Source organism: Pseudophryne corroboree, chromosome 5, assembly GCF_028390025.1.
Source record: "Pseudophryne corroboree isolate aPseCor3 chromosome 5, aPseCor3.hap2, whole genome shotgun sequence".
NCBI classification, from domain to species: Eukaryota; Metazoa; Chordata; class Amphibia; order Anura; family Myobatrachidae; genus Pseudophryne; species Pseudophryne corroboree.
In genome coordinates this window covers 212,171,118-212,194,961 of record NC_086448.1, presented here as the reverse complement: position 1 = coordinate 212,194,961, position 23,844 = coordinate 212,171,118, and positions in this window count along the sequence as shown.

The window sequence follows — 23,844 nt, the reverse complement described above, 5'->3', positions numbered from 1 at the left end:
GCTGCCCGCTGTTACACTCTGCGGCTTCTTGATTGTATGCTGGTGTGCGGTCCTCACAGCGGAGGTCAGCCCAGACTCACCCGGTATACAGCAGCAAGTCCCTGTGATGGTTAATGCTTATGCTGTTTGATGGGGTCTTGTACAATCACCCGTAATGCTGTTCGGTGATCTGGACCTTTGTAGCAGAAGGCGTGGGGTTCAGCCGAAGATAGCCGGGTGTATTTGCAGCGGTGTGCGGGAGCTGTTTGAAATGGCGGTGAATAGCAGTCGGAGAGTAACTTCAAAGAAGTGGGCGTCAAGGCGTTTCGTCTCCTAGCAACCGGAGACTTCCTCAAGACCACCAATTTTTTATTTTTTATTTTTTTTTCTTCATTTAAATATGACAAATTCATAAGTGTTTCTTAGCTATCATCAAAACTTGGTTCGATACACTTTCTTGTAGATTGCTTCGAAATTTACCTGACCAAAACTCGTGTTGTCGGCTGTTTCAGGTTGTGGCTAATGTCAAGGATAAAAGTGTTTATTAGCACAAAGAGGAGTCTACTAATACAGCACAAACAGTGTTGCCCAAACCATTTAATTGTATTTAGGCAAATTCACTGATAATTATAATGAAATAGTTTTGTATAAATTTCCCAGAAATAATTATGACTGAAAGGAATGGAAAAATTCAATAAGCGTAGAAGAGATAAAAGAAACAGATGCAGTGAGTCCTGGCAGTCAGAAGGGGGTGCTAGTAGCCACAATAACATTTATGGTTGTATTATTAGGAACACCACTGTATCCTACATATATAGGGCCGCAAGCTGCTTACTGGATTTCTAATATCATCCAGAGGCATACCCAGTTAGTTGCACATTTTTTGTAGTAAAAATGACTGCGGCTATAGAGAACAATTTCTCAATAACATGGGCATGCATAGTTATTGCCGTGCTACCCAATTGAAAAAAATCTGTTGCAAAATGTTTGCTGGCAAACACCTGTGGGGATTGTGTTTTACAAAAACTGTAGAACAACCTGTACCCTAAAAAAAAAGTAACAATTATTTTCGCACATCCTCTGAGTCAAAAATCACATCTGTGGCAGCATTAGTGTAGACCTATAAATCAGGCCCATAAAGCTTATTTCAGCAATGGGTTAGGTTCTGCTCAAAATAAGCAGGTGCTATATATAAAAGTAAGCTCAATGTACATTACAGTGACTTAGCAACAGGGGCGGATCCAGAACAAAATGACAGGGGGGGGCACCATGACAGAGGAAATGAGGGGGGAGGTACTTTACAGCACACATAAGATGCACGTGCTCCAGAAAAGTGGGTGTGGCCTTGCAACAATAGGTGTGGCTTCAAAGAGAATGCCATATCCATGAGGCAGTGGGTGACGCCACAGAATGTGACATGGCGAGGTTGTTCATGACATAGTGGATAACGGGGAGAGATAGTGGGTGACGGAGAGGCAGACAGGAGGGAGAAGTGATGGGGAGAAATAGTGGGAGACATAAAGGCAGTGGGTGACAGGGAGAATGTGACAGGGAGAGGCAGTGGGTGATGTCAAGTAGAGAGTAAGAGGCAATGGGTGACAGGAGAGAAAAGTGATGGGGAGAGATAGTTGGAGACAGAAAGGCAGTAGGTGACAGGCAGTGGGATCTATATATGGGACACCGGTCTAGATGGGAATGGGGCAGAGAAATGGGGGGAGGGGGAAACACTAGGCTGTAGAAGGGGGTACACTGGGCTGAATGAGGGGATGTTCTTGCTGAGGGGCAGTGAGATGGGGGCAGGGGGCTGGGAGAGGGGAAACACTGGGCAGGCAGGGTGGTAGATACTGGGATAAGGGACGCACGTGCTCCAGAAAGACGCACGTGCTCCAGAAAAGTGGGTGTGGCCTTGCAACAATAGGTGTGGCTTCAAAGAGAATGCCATATCCATGAGGCAGTGGGTGACGCCACAGAATGTGACATGGCGAGGTTGTTCATGACACAGTGGATAACGGGGAGAGATAGTGGGTGACAGGGAGAGGCAGACAGGAGGGAGAAGTGATGGGGAGAAATAGTGGGAGACATAAAGGCAGTGGGTGACAGGGAGAATGTGACAGGGAGAGGCAGTGGGTGATGTCAAGTAGAGAGTAAGAGGCAATGGGTGACAGGAGAGAAAAGTGATGGGGAGAGATAGTTGGAGACAGAAAGGCAGTAGGTGACAGGCAGTGGGATCTATATATGGGACACCGGTCTAGATGGGAATGGGGCAGAGAGATGGGGGGAGGGGGAAACACTAGGCTGTAGAAGAGAGTACACTGGGCTGAATGAGGGGATGTTCTTGCTGAGGGGCAGTGAGATGGGGGCAGGGGGCTGGGAGAGGGGAAACACTGGGCAGGCAGGGTGGTAGATACTGGGATAAGGGAGTTAGTGAGATGGTGGGGGACACTGGGCTGGATTGGGGGACCCAGGGCACTATGAATGGGGAGGCACTTGGCAGGATGGGAAGGGGGCAGTGAAAGGGGTAACACTGGCCTGGTGAGTAGGGATCAGTATGTCTAGAGTCACTGGGGGGTTCTAGATGGGAGAGCAGTGAGATGGGAACAGTGGGCTGGTTGGGGAGGGAAGGGGAAACATTGGGATGGCAGGGTGGGAGATACTGGGGCTAGGGGCAGTAATGGTGGGGGCACCAAGCTGAAGAAGGGGGCAGACACAGAGAGCACTGGTCTGCTGCTGTTTCTGTCTGGCCCTGCACATGCGGGTACAGCACCGCACACTAAATCAGTAGCCCTTCCCCAGTGTCCCTGCACCCTACCTGCTTCCTCGGTCCCCAGCTCAGCTCAATCACCCCTGCACAGCGTGGCAGTGCAGGGATCTGTCTCCTGTGGCGGGTCCGGCTTGCTCCATCAGGCGGCGGCTTGTGGCGGCATTGGCGGCTCTCACTCCCCCGCAATCATCGTTCCGCAGAGCCCCGCCTCCCCCGTGTACTAGTGCAGCCAGGGAGAGGGTGACACTAAAGCCCAGCCCGCGAATCAGAATGCAGGAGGCGGAGCTGGGCTGATCATGTAGCAACAGGAGGGAGGGACTGACAGCCGGCAGCCTCATTGTGCAGTGCAGCATTGAAAAAAAGCACCTCCTAAATGACAGGGGGGGGCACGTGCCTTGGTGCCCCCCCCCCCTGAATCCGCGTATGCTTAGCAACAGGTACCTTCTATTACCATGCTGTCTAATTACAGGTCACATGGCCTGCCTTGTTCCTTTCTCTCTGCCTGTTGCCTGTTTGCTGACCATACAATAATGACATTTTCTATTGCTGACCATACCAGTCTACTGATACCATAACCATTGGCCTGTATCCAGTCTGCAAATCTGCACAGCTTTTCCTGACCCTTGGCCGATCTATTACTTAGGGGTAAATGTATTATAGCGGCACGACACTTCCTACTTCCTGCTTCACCTCACTACTGAGGCAAAGCAGGAAGGGAAATCAGCAAGATGTATAAACATCTTGTCTGCTGAAGCCGGCGTTGTCCCCCTGAGCACACAGCGCATCAGCTCAGTGCTGTGTCTCCCTACCTGGCCAGCTCCTCTGCGCATTGCTACTTGCATGAGATCCCCAGCGCACTCCGGAGCTGGCACCTGCCACAGGCAGGGACAGCTCTGTCCCTGTTGTGGAGATAGGGCATCGCCACCATGCCGCTATCGAAATTGACATCTGCAGGTGTCGGAACATCAACGATGCTGACCGTTCATACATTGCCCGCGCATATCGGCCTGCTATCTGTCAGATAGCAGCACCGATATGGACAGGGGTGCACTGTCAGTGTGCAGACTCCGGCAGTGTCCTACATGGGGGAGAAGCGATATCAGTGCACATAACATGTGCTGATACTGCTTCTCCCCCATATCGGAGGGTAGTATATTTACCCCTTAATCCATGGACCAAGAGAATTCAGACAAAACTGACAGTTGCTGCCTAGTAGGATTATCATTAAGACTAAAAGATATGTCTGTCTTGCAGAAAGACCAATTATTACCTACTGGCAGAGGTCCATGCCAAGACTGGATCCTCATTGGACTCTCCATCTCAGGTAAGTCAGGGCCAAGTATATGGATAAACAAGAAATGCCAACTGCGCTCAATTAAATTTATATATTAATTAAAATCAATATCACAAATACACATGTACATAAACAACCAAATAATATAATCTAGCACTACTAGTGCTAAACACACAATAAAAACTGAGCCTTAATAAGCCACTCTCTGTCAGTGATTTTTTCACTTGGGGCAGTCTTTATGCAAAAGTAGCCGATAAACAACTGATTGTTGGAGGATGATGACAAGTCCTGCAACGCATGCGTTGACGTGCAAAAAACAGGTATCCAGATGAAGGAGGATATTTACCAAGTCCCTGGTGGTAATTCAGCCGGGTATCCCACCTGGCGGGGTTCTGGAGCAATCTCTCTATCCCACGCAACGAAGATGGTGGTTCTCCCTTTATTAAAGTCCACACCGAAGGGACTGGAATCTCCAGATGGTGAACAACGTCCTGTATAACACTTGCAGGAATCCTCAGGAATGCCCAGGTCAGAGGTGTGGCCCCCCTAACGCGTTTCACTGTCACTTGGCAGCTTTTTCAAAGGTCAGCTCAGATACAGCGCCTGTTTTTTTCTTACCATTTATGGTAAAGAGATTCCCCTTTTTTCTAAGTCAGGGCCAAGTGCTAGCATCAAGGTAGGACCACTGATTGTGCCAGTGACATATAGTAGTCCTGGGGTCATCAGTATCTGAAGACATCACACAGTAAAAATGGGATTTTAATACCTACTGGTAAATCCTTTTCTCTTAGTCCGTAGCGGATGCTGGGGTCACATTAGAACCATGGGGTATAGACGGGATCCGCAGGAGACATGGGCACTTTAAGACTTTGAAAGGGTGTGAACTGGCTCCTCCCTCTATGCCCCTCCTCCAGACTCCAGTTATAGGAACTGTCCCCAGGGAGGCGGACATTTCGAGGAAAGGATTTATTGTTAAACTAAAGTGAGATTCATACCAGCTCACACCTCAAGCATGCCGCACAACGTGGCATTCAACAGAACACAAGCTAACGGCATGAACAATTGCAGCAACCTGCTGACAATAAATGTAACACAACATGTGTGTAACCACAACTAAAAACTGCAGATACAGTACGCACTGGGACGGGCGCCCAGCATCCTCTACGGACTAAGAGAAAAGGATTTACTGGTAGGTATTAAAATCCTATTTTCTCATACACCCTAGAGGATGCTGGGGTCACATTAGAACCATGGGGTTATACCAAAGCTCTAGAACGGGCGGGAGAGTGCGGATGACTCTGCAGCACCGATTGACCAAACTTGAGGTCATCATCGGCCAAGATATCAAACTTGTAAAACTTAGCAAAAGTGTTTGATCCCGACCAAGTAGCTGCTCGGCAAAGCTGTAACGCCGAGACCCCCCGGGCAGTCGCCCAGGACAAGCCCACCTTTCTAGTAGAATGGGCCTTCACCGGTTTCGGTAATGGCAATCCTGCCGTGGAATGAGCATGCTGAATCGTACCACAGATCCAGCGCGCAATGGTCTGCTTGGAAGCAGGACACCCAATCTTGTTGGGAGCATACAGGACAAACAGAGCCTCTGTTTTCCTAATCTGAGCCGTTCTGGCGACATAAATCTTCAAAGCTCTGACCACATCCAGAGACTTTGACTCAGCGAAAGCGTCAGTAGCCACAGGCACCACAATAGGTAGGTTCATGTGGAAAGAGGAATCAACCTTCGGTAGAAATTGCTGACATGTCCTCAATTCAGCTCTATCTTCATGGAAGATCAAATAAGGGCTCTTGTGAGACAAGGCCGCTTACTCAGACACCCGCCTTGCAGATGCCAAGGCCAACAGGATGACCACTTTCCAAGTGAGGAACTTCAACTCCACCTTCTGAAAGTTCAAACCAATGTGATTGAAGGAACTGCAACACCACATTAAGATCCCATTAGAACTTTTGGAATGAGAGGAAGTGGAGGGAATACATACACCGACTGAAACACCCACGGTGTCACCAGTGCATCCACTGCTATTGCTTGAGCGTCCTTTGACCTGGAACAATATTTCTGAAGCTTGTTGAGACGAGATGCCATCATGTCTACTTGAGGAACTCCCCAACGACTTGTCACTTCTGCGAAGACTTCTTGGTGGAGGCCCCACTCTCCTGGATGGAGATCGTGTCTGCTGAGGAAGTCTGCTTCCCAGTTTTCCACTCCTGGAATGAAGATCGCTGACAGAGCACTTGTATGCTTTTCCGCCCAGCGGAAAATCCTTGTGGCTTCTGCCATCGCCGCTCTGCTTTTCGTTCCACCCTGACGGTTTATGTACGCTACTGCTGTTACATTGTCCGACTGGATCAGTACGGGTAGATCTCGAAGAAGATGTTCCGCTTGCAGAAGGCCGTTGTAAATGGCCCTTAACTCCAGAACGTTTATGTGGAGACAAGTTTCCTGACTTGACCATCTTCCTTGGAAGTTTTCTCCCAGCGTGACTGCCCCCCAGCCTCAGAGGCTTGCATCCGTGGTTACTAGGATCCAGTCCTGGATCCCGAACCTGCGCCCCTCAAGGAGGTGAGAGCTGTGCAGCCACCACAGGAGTGAGACCCTGGTCTTGGAAGACAGGATTATCCTCCGGTGCATGTGTAGGTGGGACCCGGACCACTTGTCCAACAGGTCCCACTGGAACACTCTGGCATGGAACCTGCCAAACTGAATGGCCTCGTAGGCTGCAACCATCTTCCGCAGCAACCGAATGCATTGATGGATTGACACTCCTGGTTTCAGAACTTGTTTGACCAGACTGTGGATCTCCAGAGCCTTTTCCACTGGAAGAAAAAATAAGATTTTACTTACCGGTAAATCTATTTCTCGTAGTCCGTAGAGGATGCTGGGGACTCCGTAAGGACCATGGGGATAGACGGGCTCCGCAGGAGACATGGGCACTTTAAGAAAGAATTTAGTTCCTGGTGTGCACTGGCTCCTCCCTCTATGCCCCTCCTCCAGACCTCAGTTAGAGAAACTGTGCCCAGAGGAGATGGACAGTACGAGGAAAGGATTTTGTTAATCCAAGGGCAAGATTCATACCAGACACACCAATCACACCGTATAACTTGTGATAACTACCCAGTTAACAGTAAGAAAACAACATATCATCAGTTCAAGACCGATGCAACTATAACATAACCCTTATTGAAGCAATAACTATATACAAGTATTGCAGAAGAAGTCCGCACTTGGGACGGGCGCCCAGCATCCTCTACGGACTACGAGAAATAGATTTACCGGTAAGTAAAATCTTATTTTCTCTAACGTCCTAGAGGATGCTGGGGACTCCGTAAGGACCATGGGGATTATACCAAAACTCCCAAACGGGCGGGAGAGTGCGGATGACTCTGCAGCACCGATTGAGCAAACATGACGTCCTCCTCAGCCAGGGTATCAAACTTGTAGAATTTTGCAAAAGTGTTTGAACCCAACCAAGTAGCAGCTCGACACAGCTGTAGTGCCGAGACCCCCCGGGCAGCCGCCCAAGAAGAGCCCATCTTCCTAGTGGAATGGGCCTTGACCGATTTTGGTAACGGCAAACCAGCCGTAGAATGCGCTTGCTGAATCGTGTTACAAATCCAGCAAGCAATAGTTTGCTTTGAAGTAGGGGCACCAATCTTGTTGGATGCATACAGGACAAACAGCGCTTCAGTTTTCCTGACTCTAGCCGTTCTGGCTACGTAAATTTTCAAAGCCCTGACCACATCAAGTAACTCGGAATCCTCCAAGTCACGTGTAGCCACAGGCACCACAATAGGTTGGTTCAGTGGCGGATCCAGGGGGGGGGGCACTCGGGCCCGTGCCCCCCCTGTCATTTGTGGCTTCCCCCCCGTCCCCCCACCGCGGCGTCGGCGCCGCACAGGGAGATGACGGGCGCCCGCTGAGATTGTGTTACCAGCGGGCACCCGTCTCCCTGCACAGCGGTAGCCGGAGGCAGGAGCTCAGTACTGAGCTCCGGCTTCCGGTGCTGTCACTGCGCCGTGCGCTATGGGAGAGACGTCAGTCATGACGTCTCTCTCATAGTACTGAGGAGAGGACGCCACCCAGAAGGAGGACTGCAGCGGCGCGGGAACGGGGCTCGGTAAGTATTATGTTTTTTTCTTCCTTAATGCAGCGGGGGCATCTCCTGGGGGAAACTACGGGGGGACATTACTACTGGGGGGGCACCAACAAGGGGCATTACTACTGGGGGGGCATCAACAATGGGCATTACTACTGAGGGGGGGGCATTACTACTGGGGGCATTATAACTGGGGGCATCACTACTGGGGGGGCAGCTACTGGGGGCCTTATTACTGGGGGGGGGCAGCTACTGGGGGCATTATTACTGGGGGGCACCTACAGGGGGCATTACTACTTGGGGGCTAAACTACAGGGGCATTACTACTTGGGGGCTAAACTACAGGGGGAGCCAAACTACTGGGGGCATAACTACAGGGGCCAAACTATTGGGGGCATTACTACTTGGGGGCTAAACTACAGGGGGAGCCAAACTACTGGGGGCATAACTACAGGGGCCAAACTATTGGGGGCATTACTACTGGAGGCTAAACTATAAGGGGGGCATAACTACAGGGGCTAAACTGCAATGGGGCATTACTACTGGTGGCTAAACTATAAGGGGGGCATAACTACAGGGGCTAAACTACAATGGGGCAAACTATAGGGGGGCATTACTACTGGTGGCTTAACTACTGGGGTCATAACTGCAGGGGCATTACCACTGGGGGCATAATGACTGGGGGCATTACTACAGGCAACATTACTACTGGGGGCAATACGGGCATTGCATAAGGGACACCACTACTATGGGGTCTATATAAGGGGCACTACCAGTACAGTGGACATTGCATAATGAGCGCTACAACTGTGGGCATTGTATAAGAAGCGCCACCTCACATGCACCGAAGCCGCACGCAAATGTACTTGCCCCTTCCATGGTGCCCCCCCTATCATTTTCTTCTGGATCCGCCCCTGGGTTGGTTCATATGAAAAGATGAAACCACTTTTGGCAGAAATTGCGAACGGGTCCGCAATTCTGCTCTATCCAAATGGAAAACCAAATAGGGGCTTTTATGTGACAAAGCCGCTAATTCAGACACTCGCCTAGCCGAAGCCAAGGCTAATAACATGACCACCTTCCACGTGAGATATTTCAACTCCACCGTTTTAAGTGGTTCAAACCAGTGTGACTTTAGGAAACTTAACACCACGTTAAGATCCCAAGGTGCCACCGGAGGCACAAAAGGAGACTGAATATGCAGCACTCCCTTTACAAAAGTCTGAACTTCTGGGAGAGAAGCCAATTCTTTTTGAAAGAAAATGGATAGGGCCGAAATCTGGACCTTAATGGAACCTAATTTAAGGCCCAAATTCACTCCAGTTTGTAGGAAGTGAAGGAAACGGCCCAGATGTAATTCTTCCGTAGGAGCATTCTTGGTCTCACACCAAGTAACATATTTTCGCCATATACGGTGATAATGTTTTGCTGTTACTTCCTTCCTAGCCTTTATCAGCGTAGGGATAACCTCAACCGGAATGCCTTTTTCTGCTAGGATCCAGCGTTCAACCGCCATGCCGTCAAACGCAGCCGCGGTAAGTCTTGGAACAGACAGGGTCCCTGTTGCAACAGGTCCTGTCTTAAAGGAAGAGGCCACGGATCTTCTGTGAGCAGTTCCTGCAGATCTGGATACCAGGTCCGTCTTGGCCAATCTGGAACAATGAGGATTGTTCTCACTCCTTTTCATCTTATTATCCTCAACACCTTTGGTATGAGAGGAAGAGGAGGAAATACATAGACTGACCGGAACACCCACGGTGTCACTAGGGCGTCTATCGCTACTGCCTGAGGGTCTCTTGACCTGGCGCAATACCTCTGTAGCTTTTTGTTGAGGCGGGACGCCATCATGTCTATCTGTGACAGTTCCCACCGACTCACAATCTGTGCGAAGACTTCTGGATGAAGTCCCCACTCTCCCGGGTGTAGGTCGTGTCTGCTGAGGAAGTCTGCTTCCCAGCTGTCCACTCCCGGAATGAACACTGCTGACAGTGTGCTTACATGATTCTCCGCCCAGCGAAGAATTCTGGTGGCTTCCACCATTGCCACTCTGCTCCTTGTGCCGCCTTGGCGGTTTACATGAGCCACTGCGGTGACGTTGTCTGACTAGATCAGAACTGGTCGGTCGCGAAGTAAGGTCTCCGCTTGACGTAGGGCGTTGTATATGGCCCTTAGCTCCAGGATGTTGATGTGAAGACAAGTCTCTTGACTTGACCAAAGACCCTGGAAATTTCTTCCCTGTGTGACTGCTCCCCAACCTCGGAGGCTTGCGTCCGTGGTCACCAGGATCCAGTCCTGAATGCCGAATCTGCAGCCCTCGAGAAGGTGAGCACTCTGCAGCCACCACAGTAGTGACACCCTGGCCCTGGGGGACAGGGTGATCAACCGATGCATCTGAAGATGTGACCCGGACCACTTGTCCAGTAGGTCCCATTGGAAAGTCCTCGCATGGAACCTGCCGAAGGGAATGGCCTCGTATGACGCCACCATCTTTCCCAGGACTCGAGTGCAATGATGCATTGACACTTGTTTTGGTTTCAATAGGTTCTTGACTAGAGTCATGAGTTCCTGGGCCTTCTCTATCGGGAGATAAACCCTCTTCTGGTCCGTGTCCAGAATCATGCCCAAGAAGGGTAGACGAGTCGTAGGAACCAACTGCGACTTTGGAATATTGAGAATCCAGCCGTGTTGCTGTAACACTTTCAGTGAAAGAGATATGCTGTTCAGCAACTGCTCTCTTGATCTCGCTTTTATGAGGAGATCGTCCAAGTACGGGATAATCGTGACACCTTGCTTCCGCAGGAGCACCATCATTTCCGCCATTACCTTGGTGAAAATCCTCGGGGCCGTTGAGAGACCAAATGGCAACATCTGAAATTGGTAATGACAATCCTGTACCGCAAATCTTAGGTACGCCTGATGAGGTGGATAAATGGGGACATGAAGGTATGCGTCCTTTATGTCCAGTGACACCATAAAATCCCCCCCTTCCAGGCTTGCGATGAACGCTCTTAGCGATTCCATCTTGAACTTGAACCTTTTCAAGTATAGGTTCAGAGATTTTAAATTCAATATGGGTCTGACCGAACCGTCCGGTTTCGGGACTACAAACATGGTCGAATAATAACCCCTTCCCTGTTGAAGGAGGGGAACCTTGACCACCACCTGCTGAAGATACAATTTTTGTATTGCGTTTAACACTATTTCCTTCTCTTGGGGGGAAGATGGTAGGGCCGATTTGAAATACCGGCGAGGAGGCACCTCTTCGAATTCCAGCTTGTAACCCTGAGACACCATTTCTATTGCCCAAGGATCCACCTGGGAGTGAACCCACATGTGGCTGAAATTCCAAAGACGTGCCCCCACCGGGCCCGACTCCGCAAGTGGAGCCCCAGCGTCATGCAGTGGATTTTGCAGAGGCCGGTGAGGACTTCTGTTCCTGGGAACTAGCTGTGTTGTGCAGCTTCTTTCCTCTGCCCCTACCTCTGGCAAGAAAGGACGCACCTCGAACTTTCTTGTTTCTTTGTGAACGAAAGGACTGCATTTGATAATGCGGTGCTCTCTTAGGCTGTGAGGGAACATAAGGCAAAAAATTTGACTTTCCAGCTGTAGCTGTGGAGACCAGGTCCGAGAGACCTTCCCCGAACAATTCCTCACCCCTGTAAGGTAAAACCTCCATATGCCTTTTTGAGTCGGCATCACCTGTCCATTGCCGAGTCCACAGGACCCTTCTGGCAGAAATCGACATAGCGTTTATTCTAGAACCCAGTAGACTAATGTCTCTTTGAGCATCTCCAATATATAGGACAGCGTCTTTTATATGCCCGAGGGTCAATAATACAGTATCCTTATCTAGGGTATCCAATTCCTCAGATAAGGTATCCGTCCATGCCACTACAGCACTACACACCCAGGCCGACGCAATTGCCGGTCTTAGTAAGGTACCTGAATGTGTATAAATGGACTTCAGGGTAACCTCCTGTTTGCGGTCAGCAGCATCTTTGAGGGTAGCCGTATCCTGGGACGGCAGGGCTACCTTTTTGGATAAGCGTGTTAAAGCTTTGTCCACCCTAGGGGAGGATTCCCATCGTAGCCTATCCGTTGGCGGGAAAGGATACGTTTGGAAATCTGCATTTTCTTATCTGGAGATTCCCAAGCTTTTTCACATAACTCATTCAGTTCGTGTGAGGGGGGAAAAGTTACCTCAGGCTTCTTTCCCTTATACATATACACCCTCGTGTTAGGGACAGGGGTTTCCTCTGTGATGTGCAAAACATCCTTTATTGCTATAATCATATATCGAAGGGATTTAGCCAATTTTGTCTGTAACTGTGCATCATCGTAATCGACACTGGAGCCAGAATCCATGTCGGTATCTGTGTCAACAATTTGGGACAGTGGGCGCTTATGAGACCCTGACGGTCCCTGCGACAGAGGGTCAGGCACGGGTTGAGACCTCTTACTGTCCCAATCCTTGTCAAATCTTTTATGCAAGGAATTAACATTATCATTTAAAACCTTCCACATATCCATCCAATCAGGTGTCGGCGCCGTCGGCGGAGACACCACATTCATTTGCTCCCGCTCCTCTCCCACATAGCCTTCCTCATCAGACATGTCGACACAAGCGTACCGACACACCACACACACACAGGGAATGTCCTTTTTGAAGACAGTTCCCCCACAAGGCCCTTTGGAGAGACAGAGAGAGTATGCCAGCACACACCCCAGCGCTATAATATCCCAGGAATAACACAGTAACTTAATGTTAACCCAGTAGATGCTGTATGTATAGTTTTTGCGCCTAATTATGTGCCCCCCCCTCTCTTTTCAACCCTCTTCTACCGTGTATCAGCAGGGGAGAGTCCGGGGAGCTTCCTCTCAACGGTGCTGTGGAGAAAAAATGGCGCTGGTGAGTGCTGAGGGAGAAGCCCCGCCCCCTCGACGGCGGGCTTCTGTCCCGCTTATACAGTAATTTTGGCGGGGGCTCATACATATATACAGTGCCCAGCTGTATATATGTGTACTTTTGCCAACATGAGGTCCCAAATGCTGCCCAGGGCGCCCCCCCCCCCCTGCGCCCTGCACCCTTTCAGTGACCGGAGTATGTGAGGTGTGTGGAGCAATGGCGCACAGCTGCAGTGCTGTGCGTTACCTCTAGTGAAGATCATGAAGTCTTCTGCCGCCTGTGAAGTTTTCTTTTCTTCTCATACTCACCCGGCTTCTATCTTCCAGCTCTGCGAGGGGGATGGCGGCGCGGCTCAGGGACGGACGGCGAGGGTGAGATCCTGCGTACCAATCCCTCTGGAGCTAATGGTGTCCAGTAGCCTAAGAAGCAGGACCTAGCTTCAGAGAGTAGGGCTGCTTCTCTCCCCTCAGTCCCTCGATGCAGGGAGTCTGTTGCCAGCAGAGCTCCCTGAAAATAAAAAACCTAACAAAATACTTTCTATCAGTAAACTCAGAAGAGCTCACTGAAAAGCACCCAGCTCCTCTGGGCACAGTATCAAACTGAGGTCTGGAGGAGGGGCATAGAGGGAGGAGCCAGTGCACACCAGGAACTAAATTCTTTCTTAAAGTGCCCATGTCTCCAGCGGAGCCCGTCTATCCCCATGGTCCTTACGGAGTCCCCAGCATCCTCTAGGACATTAGAGAAACTCTCTGAAGTTCTGTGTCCAGTATCATTCCCAAAAACGACAATCGCGTTGTTGGAAGCAACTGTGACTTTGACAAGTTTACGAGTCAACCATGTTGTTGAAGAACAGTCAGGGAGAGTGCAATGTTTCGCACCAACTGGTCCCTGGATCTCGCCTTTATCAGGAGATCGTCCAAGTAAGGGATAATAGTGACTCCTTGTTTGCGAAGGAGAACCATCATTTCCGCCATCACCTTGGTGAAAATCCTCGGAGCCGTGGATAGACCAAACGGCAACGTCTCAAATTGGTAATGACAATCCTGAATCGCAAATCTCAGGTAAGCCTGATGCGGAGGATAAATGGTAACATGTAAGTAGGCATCCTTTATGTCCACCGAAACCATGAAATCTCCTTCCTCCAGACTGGAGATCACTGCCCTGAGAGATTCCATTCTGAATTTGAACTTCTTCACGTAGAAATTTAGGGATTTCAGGTTTAGGATTGGCCTGACCAAGCCGTTCGGCTTCGGGACCACAAAAAGGCTTGAATAAAAGCCTTCTCCCTGTTGTGACAGGGGAACCAGGATAATGACACAACTTTTGTATAGCCCTGCTTACTACCTCCCTGTCCGGAGGAGAAACTGGTAAGGCCGATTTGAAAAATCGTCGAGGGGGAACGTCTTGAAACTCCAGTTTGTACCCTTGGGACACTATTTGTAAGACCTACGGGTCTAGGCCCGAACGAACCCCCACCGGTGCGGACTCCCGCAAGAGAGCACCAGCGTCATGCGGTGGATTTGGCAGAACCAGGGGAAGACTTCTGCTCCTGCGAACTCGACAAGGTTGTTGATCCTTTACCTCTTCCCCTCCCTATACTAGCAAGGAAGGAAGAGCCTCGCCCTCTTCTGTATTTATTGGGCCGAAAGGACTGCATTTGATAGTGGTGCGTTTTCTTTTGTTGCTGAGGAACATAAGGCAAAAAAGATGACTTACCCACGGTAGCCGTAGATACCAAATCATCAAGGCCATCCCCAAACAAGACACCACCTTTATATGGGAGAGACTCCATATTTTTCTTGGAGTCTGCATCAGCATTCCATTGGTGAATCCACAATGCTCGCCTAGCCGAGACCGCCATGGCATTGGCTTTTGATCCCAAAAGGCCAATATCTCTCGCAGTTTCCTTTAGGTATGCTGCAGCGTCCTTGATATAACCCAGCGTCAAGAGGATGCTATCCCTATCCAGTGTATCTATATCGGATGACAAGTTATCTGCCCACTTTTCAATAGCACTACTCACCCACGCAGATGCAATGGCAGGTCTGAGCAGCGTACCCGTGGTCGCATAAATGGATTTTAACGTAGTCTTTTCAGAGAAACTCAGTAGAGCTCCCCTAGAGTGCATCCAGTCTGCCTGGGCACAATTCTAAAACTGGAGTCTGGAGGAGGGGCATAGAGGGAGGAGCCAGTTCACACCCTTTCAAAGTCTTAAAGTGCCCATGTCTCCTGCGGATCCCGTCTATACCCCATGGTTCTAATGTGACCCCAGACTCTAGGACGTATGAGAAAGATGATTACTATACACTCATGTACATTCAGAGACCGGTAACCAGTGGTTTGGGTGTAAGGTCATTCTCCCTTCCTAACCTTATATTACCCCTAAATCTGCCCTGTTTATTCACCTTTGGTCTCTGTTTTGCTAATATGCAACATGTCAATCATACGTAAATCTCTAGATCAGGCCCTTTGTGCTGAACAGTGCACCTAAATTAAAGATGCATAAAAAGTATAAGCTCGAGCGAGAGATAGGCAGCGTGAGTGAAATGTATATACAGTACAATATAAATATGATAGGTATTTTTATAGTAGTGATAAGTTGCTGTAGAAATGGGTTAGGTAACTGGTTTATATACATATATATATACATATATAGGGGGGCAAAAAAGTATTTGGACAGCCACCGATTGTGCAAGTTGACATACTTAAAAAGATGAGAGAGGTCTTAATTTCCATCATTGGTACACATCAACTGTGAGAGACAGAATCTGAAAAACAAAACAGGAAATCACATTGTATGATTTTTTAAACAATTTACTTGTATATTCTTGTGGAAAATAACTATTTGGACACCTACCAAGCAGCAAGATTTCTGGCTCTCACAGACTTGTTACTTCTTCTTTAAGAAGCTCTTCTATCCTCCACTTGTTACTTGTATTAATGGCACCTGTTTGAACTGGTTATCTGTATAAAAGACACCTGTCCACACCCTCAAACAGTCAGACTGCTACCTCTCCACCATGGCAAAGACCAGAGAGCTGTCTGAGGACACCAGGGACAAAATTGTAGAGCTGCACAAGGCTGGGAAGGGCTACTCGACAATAGGCAAGCAGCTTGGTGAGATCAACTGTTGGCGCAATTATTAAAAAATGGAAGAAATACAAAATCACTGACAATCTCCCTCGACCTGGGGCTCCATGCAAGATCTCACCTCGTGGGGTATCAATGATCTTGAGAAAGGTGAGGAATCAGCCCAGAACTACACGGGGGACCTGGTCAATGACCTCAAGAGAGCTGGGACCACAGTCACAAAGGTTACCATTAGTAACACACTACGTCGTCATGGATTGAAATCCTGCAGCGCCTGAAAGGTCCCCCTGCTTAAGCCAGCACATGTCCAGGCCCATCTAAAGTTTGCCAGTGACCATCTGGATGATCCAGAGGAGGATTGGGAGAATTTAATGTGGTCAGATGAGAGCAAAATCAAACTTTTTGGTATAAATTCCACTCGCCGTGTTTGGAGGGAGAAGAATAATGAATAGCATCCCAAGAACACCATACCCACTGTGAAGCATGGGGGTGGAAACATCATGCTTTGGGGCTGCTTTTCTGCAAAGGGGACAGGACGACTGACCCGTATTAAGGAGAGGATGAATGGGGCCATGTATCGTGAGATTTTGGGCAAAAACCTCCTTCCCTCAGTAAGAGCATTGAAGATGGACCGTGGCTGGGTCTTCCAACATGACCATGACCCCAAACACACCACCCAGGCAACTAAGGAGTGGCTCCGTAAGAAGCATTTTAAGGTCCTGGAGTGGCCTAGCCAGTCTCCAGACCTCAACCCATTAGAAAATCTGTGGAGGGAGTTGAAAGTCTGTGTTGCCCGGCAACAGCCCCAAAACATGACAGATCTAGAGAAGATCTGCATGGAAGAGTGGGCCAAAATACCTGCTACAGTGTGTGCAAATCTGGTCAAGAACTACAGGAAACGTTTGTCCTCTGTAATTGCTAACCGAGGTTATATTACAAAGTACTGAGTTAAACTTTTTGATTGTCCAAATATATATTTTCCGCAAGAATATACAAATAAATTGTTTAAAAATCATACAATGTATTTTCCTAGTTTTTTTCTTTCAAATTCTGTCTCTAGGTACAGTTGAAGTGTACCTATGATGGAAATTAAGACCTCTCTCATCTTTTTAAGTGGGTCAACTTGCACAATCGGTGGCTGTCCAAATACTTTTGGGAAGTTGGGGTGGAAAAATTTGGGATATAGCAGATTATATAGAAAATATGACTGCATATAGAAATAATAGTGGAGTAACTATTAGCCTAGGGTTACAGAATAAAATAGGGTAAAGTTAAATTGATACACAAGTTATAAAGTTGATGAATGAAAGAAAATAGAATAAAATAATTCTAATAATTGTAATGAGAATTTTGTGTATAAATTGTTCCAAACTCTTTTCATCACAAAGCGTGGCTTCCTCAGGGGCCAGATAAAGAGATGTAAGCACCCGATGCCCGATGGTTTACCTACATCTCCAATGTTTTCAGATCTGCACATGCACAGGAGCTGTACTGCGTATGCGCAGATCTGTCTGTGATGCTGGTCGCAGTCTTCAGAGACACCATTGGATCACAGAAGCCGTCAGGAGGCGTCTACTTACACAAGGTGCCTCCTGCTGCATTAGCAAATATTAGCACAGCTGCTGTATACAAAGACGCAGCAGCTATGCTAATATGTCCATCTCTGAATTAGACTCTTAGGGGGTCATTCCGAGTTGATCGCTCGCTAACTGTTTTTAGCAGCCATGCGAACACATAGTCGCCGCTCACGGGGGAGTGTATTTTAGCTGAGCAAGTGTGCGAAATCGTGTGCAGCCGAGCGGGACGAAAAAGTTTTTTGCAGTTTCTGAGTAGCTCTGGACTTACTCAGCCCTTGCGATCACTTCAGTTTTTTTGATCCCGGAATTGACGTCAGACACCCGCCCTGCAAACGCTTGAACACGCCTGCGTTTTTCCAAACACTCCCAGAAAACGGTCAGTTGACACCCATAAACGCCTTCTTCCTGCCAATCTCCTTGCGATCGTCTGTGCAAATGGATTCTTCGTACAATCCATCACCCAGCAACGATCTGCTTTGTACCCATGCAACGCGCCTGCGCATTGCAGTACATATGTATGCGAAGTAGTGACCTGATCGCTGCGCAAAACGGCAGCGTGCGATCAGGCCGGAATGACCCCCTTAGTTCTCAAGAATCCTCATGGCAGCCAGGTGTTTGGTGCATCCAATCATCACTGATCTTCAGTAATGCGATCACCATCAGGGACGTGCAGTCAGGGGAGGCAGTGCCTCCCCTGTCATTAATGATTAAAATAATACAAAGAAGATACTTATGACACAGATTCTGTGTCATAAGTATATACTTTAGCCTTTGTATTATTTTAGTCATTTTTTACCTACTGAAAACTGTTTAAAACGTGTTTTGGGCCTCCCGCTGTCAATGAAGAAGGTCTGGAAGCGGGGGGCGGGGCCAAGCATCGGGCAGTAATAGCCCATTAAAAAAACAACTATAAGCGGCACCTCTAGAAGTGCCGCTTTGACAGGGGCGTGCTGTCAGTCCATATGCAAGCACGCCCCTGTCACTGAGTCGTATGTGATTGGGCAGCGGGGCGGGAGTGTGCACAAATGATATCACTTACTTACATTATATTAAAATGCCCCTGCTCGTACCCCAGCCTCATAGACACCGGGTAGGTGGGGGTCCGGCTCTCGTCACCAGACTCCGACAGCAGCACCAGTAGGTCGTGCGAAGACAGAGGCGGAACTGCCGGAGACATGACGGGGGCACTTCCTCCATTGTCGTTGCCGCAGTTTGTGGAGCCGCTCAGCGATGTGCACATTAGCCGCGGCGCTACTCCACCGAGAACTCGTCTCACTGCTCTGCGCGACCCCCGACCTGCGCAAGTGGAAGCATGACTGAGGAGCCGGGACCCGGGAAACAGTGTGTGCTGTGTGTAGGGAGAGCGGACGTGCAGAGAGGGGTTGCCCGGCACTTGTCACTGTTGCAGCAAAGCCAGGGGCAACCAACGTTCTAGTAAGTGCCAAGCCGCATGGGGGTGCTGGAGGTAGATGCCGGGGGGGGGGGGGAGGAGGTTGGGGGGCTGAGGGGTGCGATTTATTCAAATGTGGTTAATTTGGAAGCACTGGTAGAACATCAGTCTATATACAATTATAAATATCATCTTATTACACTATCTTTCATTGTTTGTTTATGTCAGTGTGTGTGCACACTTTGCCCTCCCCTGGCCGTTGCAATGACAGCAGCTGTGATGGGGTGCTTCAGCTGGCCTGGCACCCTGGCACTTCAAGATGGCATATGCCTGCACAGAGGCCACCCTCCCTGGTCACACTGCCCCCAATGTACACCGCAAATCATGCCTGCCATGTTTATTTATTATTATTATTATTATTATTATTATTATTATCATCATCACTATTATGCAGGGGCATGGTAGACACAGCAAGACAGAGGCTGCACCAATTTTAGTTGCCCCATGGCCCTCACAAGACTTAATCTGGCCCTGGCAGCAGCCAGTTCCTGGCCGCCGCTGCTGCCTGTGCTTCCCTCTTCCGTGTGATCAAACTAGACCACAACTCCAGGGAGCCGTGGACATAATATGATAGTCAGGCAGGCTGCGGGCATTGGTGATGGCGACATTGGACTGAGATGCAAATTGGCGGCAGGGGGGCCAAGGCGGTTGATGGTGGCAATTTTGTAGGACATTGGCAGGGGCGACGCCCATTGGCGTGAGCATCGGCTTGGGGGTGGTAGCAGGCATTGGCTCGGCGGTGGTAGGGGTCATCGGCGGGACTCGGTGGACATTATGGCTGTAGTGCCTCACCAGCCTCTGACCTCACCGCACGTCACTGATCACCATACTTACTAATGGCAGAACCCACCAAAAATGCTGCTTGCATTATTTTTGTACACCTTGCTTGTCGGTGATAATTACCAGAGGGAAAAAAAATATTTTTTTTATAATGACAGGCTTCGTAGATCTGTTCACCACGCAAGCCTTACTCAAGTGTTTACTTGTTACTTGAGTTGCAGCTGCCTCAAGGATCAAAGTCAGACATTAATGTCTGTTAGACTTTGTAACTTCATGATTATAGATCCACAAACAGTGTTCTAAGAAGTTATCAAAACTTCTGCTGTGAAAATGTCTTACTGTGTGTTTTAATGCTCTTTGTCTGCAAGAAAACATTAACTTTACAGCTGTACCTGATGTCTGGGGTTATTTACTTAGTGAATACAATAAAAATCAGTTTTCCTTAGGATAGGTAAGAGAGCAGACAGAATGTAAAGTAACATTTTTTTATTTACAAGATTCTTTGATATTTAATTTATAATATACTTATGATTCTTTTTTCTCCAAAAAAATACAATAAATCATAGCACTACCACCCTTCTCTATCAGGTTTAAATATGAACAAAATAATAAGATTTTACTCACCGGTAAATCTATTTCTCGTAGTCCGTAGTGGATGCTGGGAACTCCGTAAGGACCATGGGGAATAGCGGGCTCCGAAGGAGGCTGGGCACTCTAGAAAGATTTATGACTACCTGGTGTGCACTGGCTCCTCCCACTATGACGCTCCTCCAAGCCTCAGTTAGGACACTGTGCCCGGACGAGCTGACATAATAAGGAAGGATTTTGAATCCCGGGTAAGACTCATACCAGCTACACCAATCACACCGTATAACTCGTGATACTATACCCAGTTAACAGTATGAATATAACTGAGCCTCTCAACAGATGGCTCAACAATAACCCTTTAGTTAGGCAATAACTATATACAAGTATTGCAGACAATCCGCACTTGGGATGGGCGCCCAGCATCCACTACGGACAACGAGAAATAGATTTACCGGTGAGTAAAATCTTATTTTCTCTGACGTCCTAGTGGATGCTGGGAACTCCGTAAGGACCATGGGGATTATACCAAAGCTCCCAAACGGGCGGGAGAGTGCGGGTGACTCTGCAGCACCGAATGAGAGAACTCCAGGTCCTCCTCAGCCAGGGTATCAATTTTGTAGAATTTTGCAAACGTGTTTGCCCCTGACCAAGTAACAGCTCGGCAAAGTTGTAAAGCCGAGACCCCTCGGGCAGCCGCCCAAGATGAGCCCACCTTCCCTGTGGAATGGGCTTTCACTGATTTAAGATGCGGCAGTCCAGCCGCAGAATGCACCTGCTGAATCGTGTCACAGATCCAGCGAGCGATAGTCTGCTTAGAAGCAGGAGCACCCAGCCTGTTGGGTGCATACAGGATAAATAGCGAGTCAATTTTCCTGACTCTAGCCGTCCTGGAAACATAATTTTTCAAGGTCCTGACTACGTCCAGTAACTTGGAATCCTCCAAGTCCCTAGTAGCCGCAGGCACCACAATAGGTTGGTTCAAGTGAAAAGCTGATACCACCTTAGTGAGAAACTGGGGACGAGTCCTCAATTCTGCCCTATCCATATGGAAAATCAGATAAGGACTTTTATATGACAAAGCCGCCAATTCTGATACACGCCTGGCCGAAACCAAGGCCAATAACATGACCACATCTAACGTGAGATATTTTAGATCCACGGTTTTTAGTGGTTCAAACCAATGTGATTTTAAGAAACTCAACACCACGTTGAGATCCCAAGGTGCCACTGGAGGCACAACCGGGGGCTGAATATGCAGCACTCCTTTTACAATGTCTGAACTTCAGGTACTGAAGCTAATGCTTTCTGGAAGAAAATCGACAGAGCCGAGATCTGTATCTTAATGGAGCCTAATTTTAGGCCCATAGACAATCCTGCTTGTAGGAAATGCAGAAATCGACCTAGTTGAAATTCCTCTGTTGGGGCCTTTTTTGGCCTCACACCAAGCAACATATTTTCGCCATATGCGGTGATAATGTTTTGCAGTTACATCTTTCCTGGCTTGAATCAGCGTAGGAATGACTTCCTCCGGAATGCCCTTTTCCTTTAGGATCCGGCGTTCAACCGCCATGCCATCAAAACGTAGCCGCGGTAAGTCTTGGAACAGACAGGGCCCCTGCTGCAGCAGGTCCTGTCTGAGCGGCAGAGGCCATGGGTCCTCTGATATATTTTCTTGAAGTTCTGGGTACCAGGCTCTTCTTGGCCAATCCGGAACCACGAGTATCGTTCTTACTCCTCGCCTTCTTATTATTCTCAGTACCTTTGGTATGAGAGGCAGAGGGGGGAACACATAAAACGACTGGTACACCCACGGTGTTACCAGAGCGTCCACAGCTATCGCCTGAAGGTCCCTTGACCTGGCGCAATATCTTTTATAGCTTTTTGTTGAGGCGGTACGCCTTCATGTCCACCTGTGGCCTTTCCCAATGGTGTACAATCCTTTGGAAGACTTCTGGATGAAGTCCCCACACTCTCGGGTGGAAGTCGTGTCTGCTGAGAAGATCTGCTTCCCAGTTGTCCACTCCGGGAATGAACACTGCTGACAGTGCTAACACATGATTTTCCGCCCATTGGAGAATCCTTGTGGCTTCTGCCATCGCCATCCTGCTTCTTGTGCCGCCCTGTTGGTTTACATGGGCGACTGCCGTGATGTTGCCTGATTGGATCAGGACCGGCTGGTTTTGAAGCAGAGGCCTTGCCTGACTCGGGGCATTGTAAATGGCCCTCTGTTCCAGAATATTTATGTAGGGAAGTCACCTGACTTGACCAAAGTCCCTGGAAGTTTCTTCCCTGTGTGACTGCCCCCCAGCCTCAAAGGCTGGCATCCATGGTCACTAGGACCTAGTCCTGTATGTCGAACCTGCGGCCCTCTTGAAGATGGGCACTCTGCAGCCACTACAGTAGAGATACCCTGGTCCTTGGAGACAGGGTTATCAGCCTAATGCATCTGAAGATGCGACCCGGACCACTTGTCTAACAGGTCCCCCTGAAAAGTTCTTGCATGGAACCTGCCGAATGGGATTGCTTCGTAGGAAGCTAACATTTTTCCCAGGACTCGCGTGCAATGATGCACCGATAACTGTTTTGGCTTCAGGAGGTCTCTGACTAGAGATGACAGCTCCTTGGCTTTCTCCACCGGGAGAAACACTTATTTCTGGTCTGTGTCCAGAACCATCCCCAGGAACAGTAGACGTGTCGTAGGAACCAGCTGTGATTCTGAACTGTTTAGAATCCAACCGTGCTGTTGTAGCACTTTCCAAAATAGTGCTACCCCGACTAGCAACTGCTCCTTGGACCTCGCCCTTATAAGGAGATTGTCCAAGTACGGGATAATTAAAACTCCCCTTTTTTGAAGGAGTATCATCATTCCGGCCATTACCTTGGTAACACCCTCGGTCCATGTACAGTCCAAACGGCAGAGTCTGGACTTGGTAATGGTAATCCTGTACCACAAATCTGAGGTACTCCTGACGAGGATAGTAAATAGGGACATGCAGGTAAGCATCCTTGATGTCCCGGGATACCATATAATCCCCCTCGTCCAGGCTTGCAATAACCGCCCTGAGCGATTCCATCTTGAACTTTAATTTTTTTATGCATGTGTTCAAGGATTTTAAATATAAAGAAGGGTCACACCGAACCATGCGGTTTCGGTACCCCAAACCGTGTGGAATAGTAACCCCGTCCTTGTTGAAGTAGGGGCACCTTAAGTATTACCTGCTGGGAATACAGCTTATAAATTGCCTCTAGCACAGCCTCCCTGCCTGAGGGAGTTGTCGGCAAGGCATATTTGAGGAAACGGCGGGGGGAA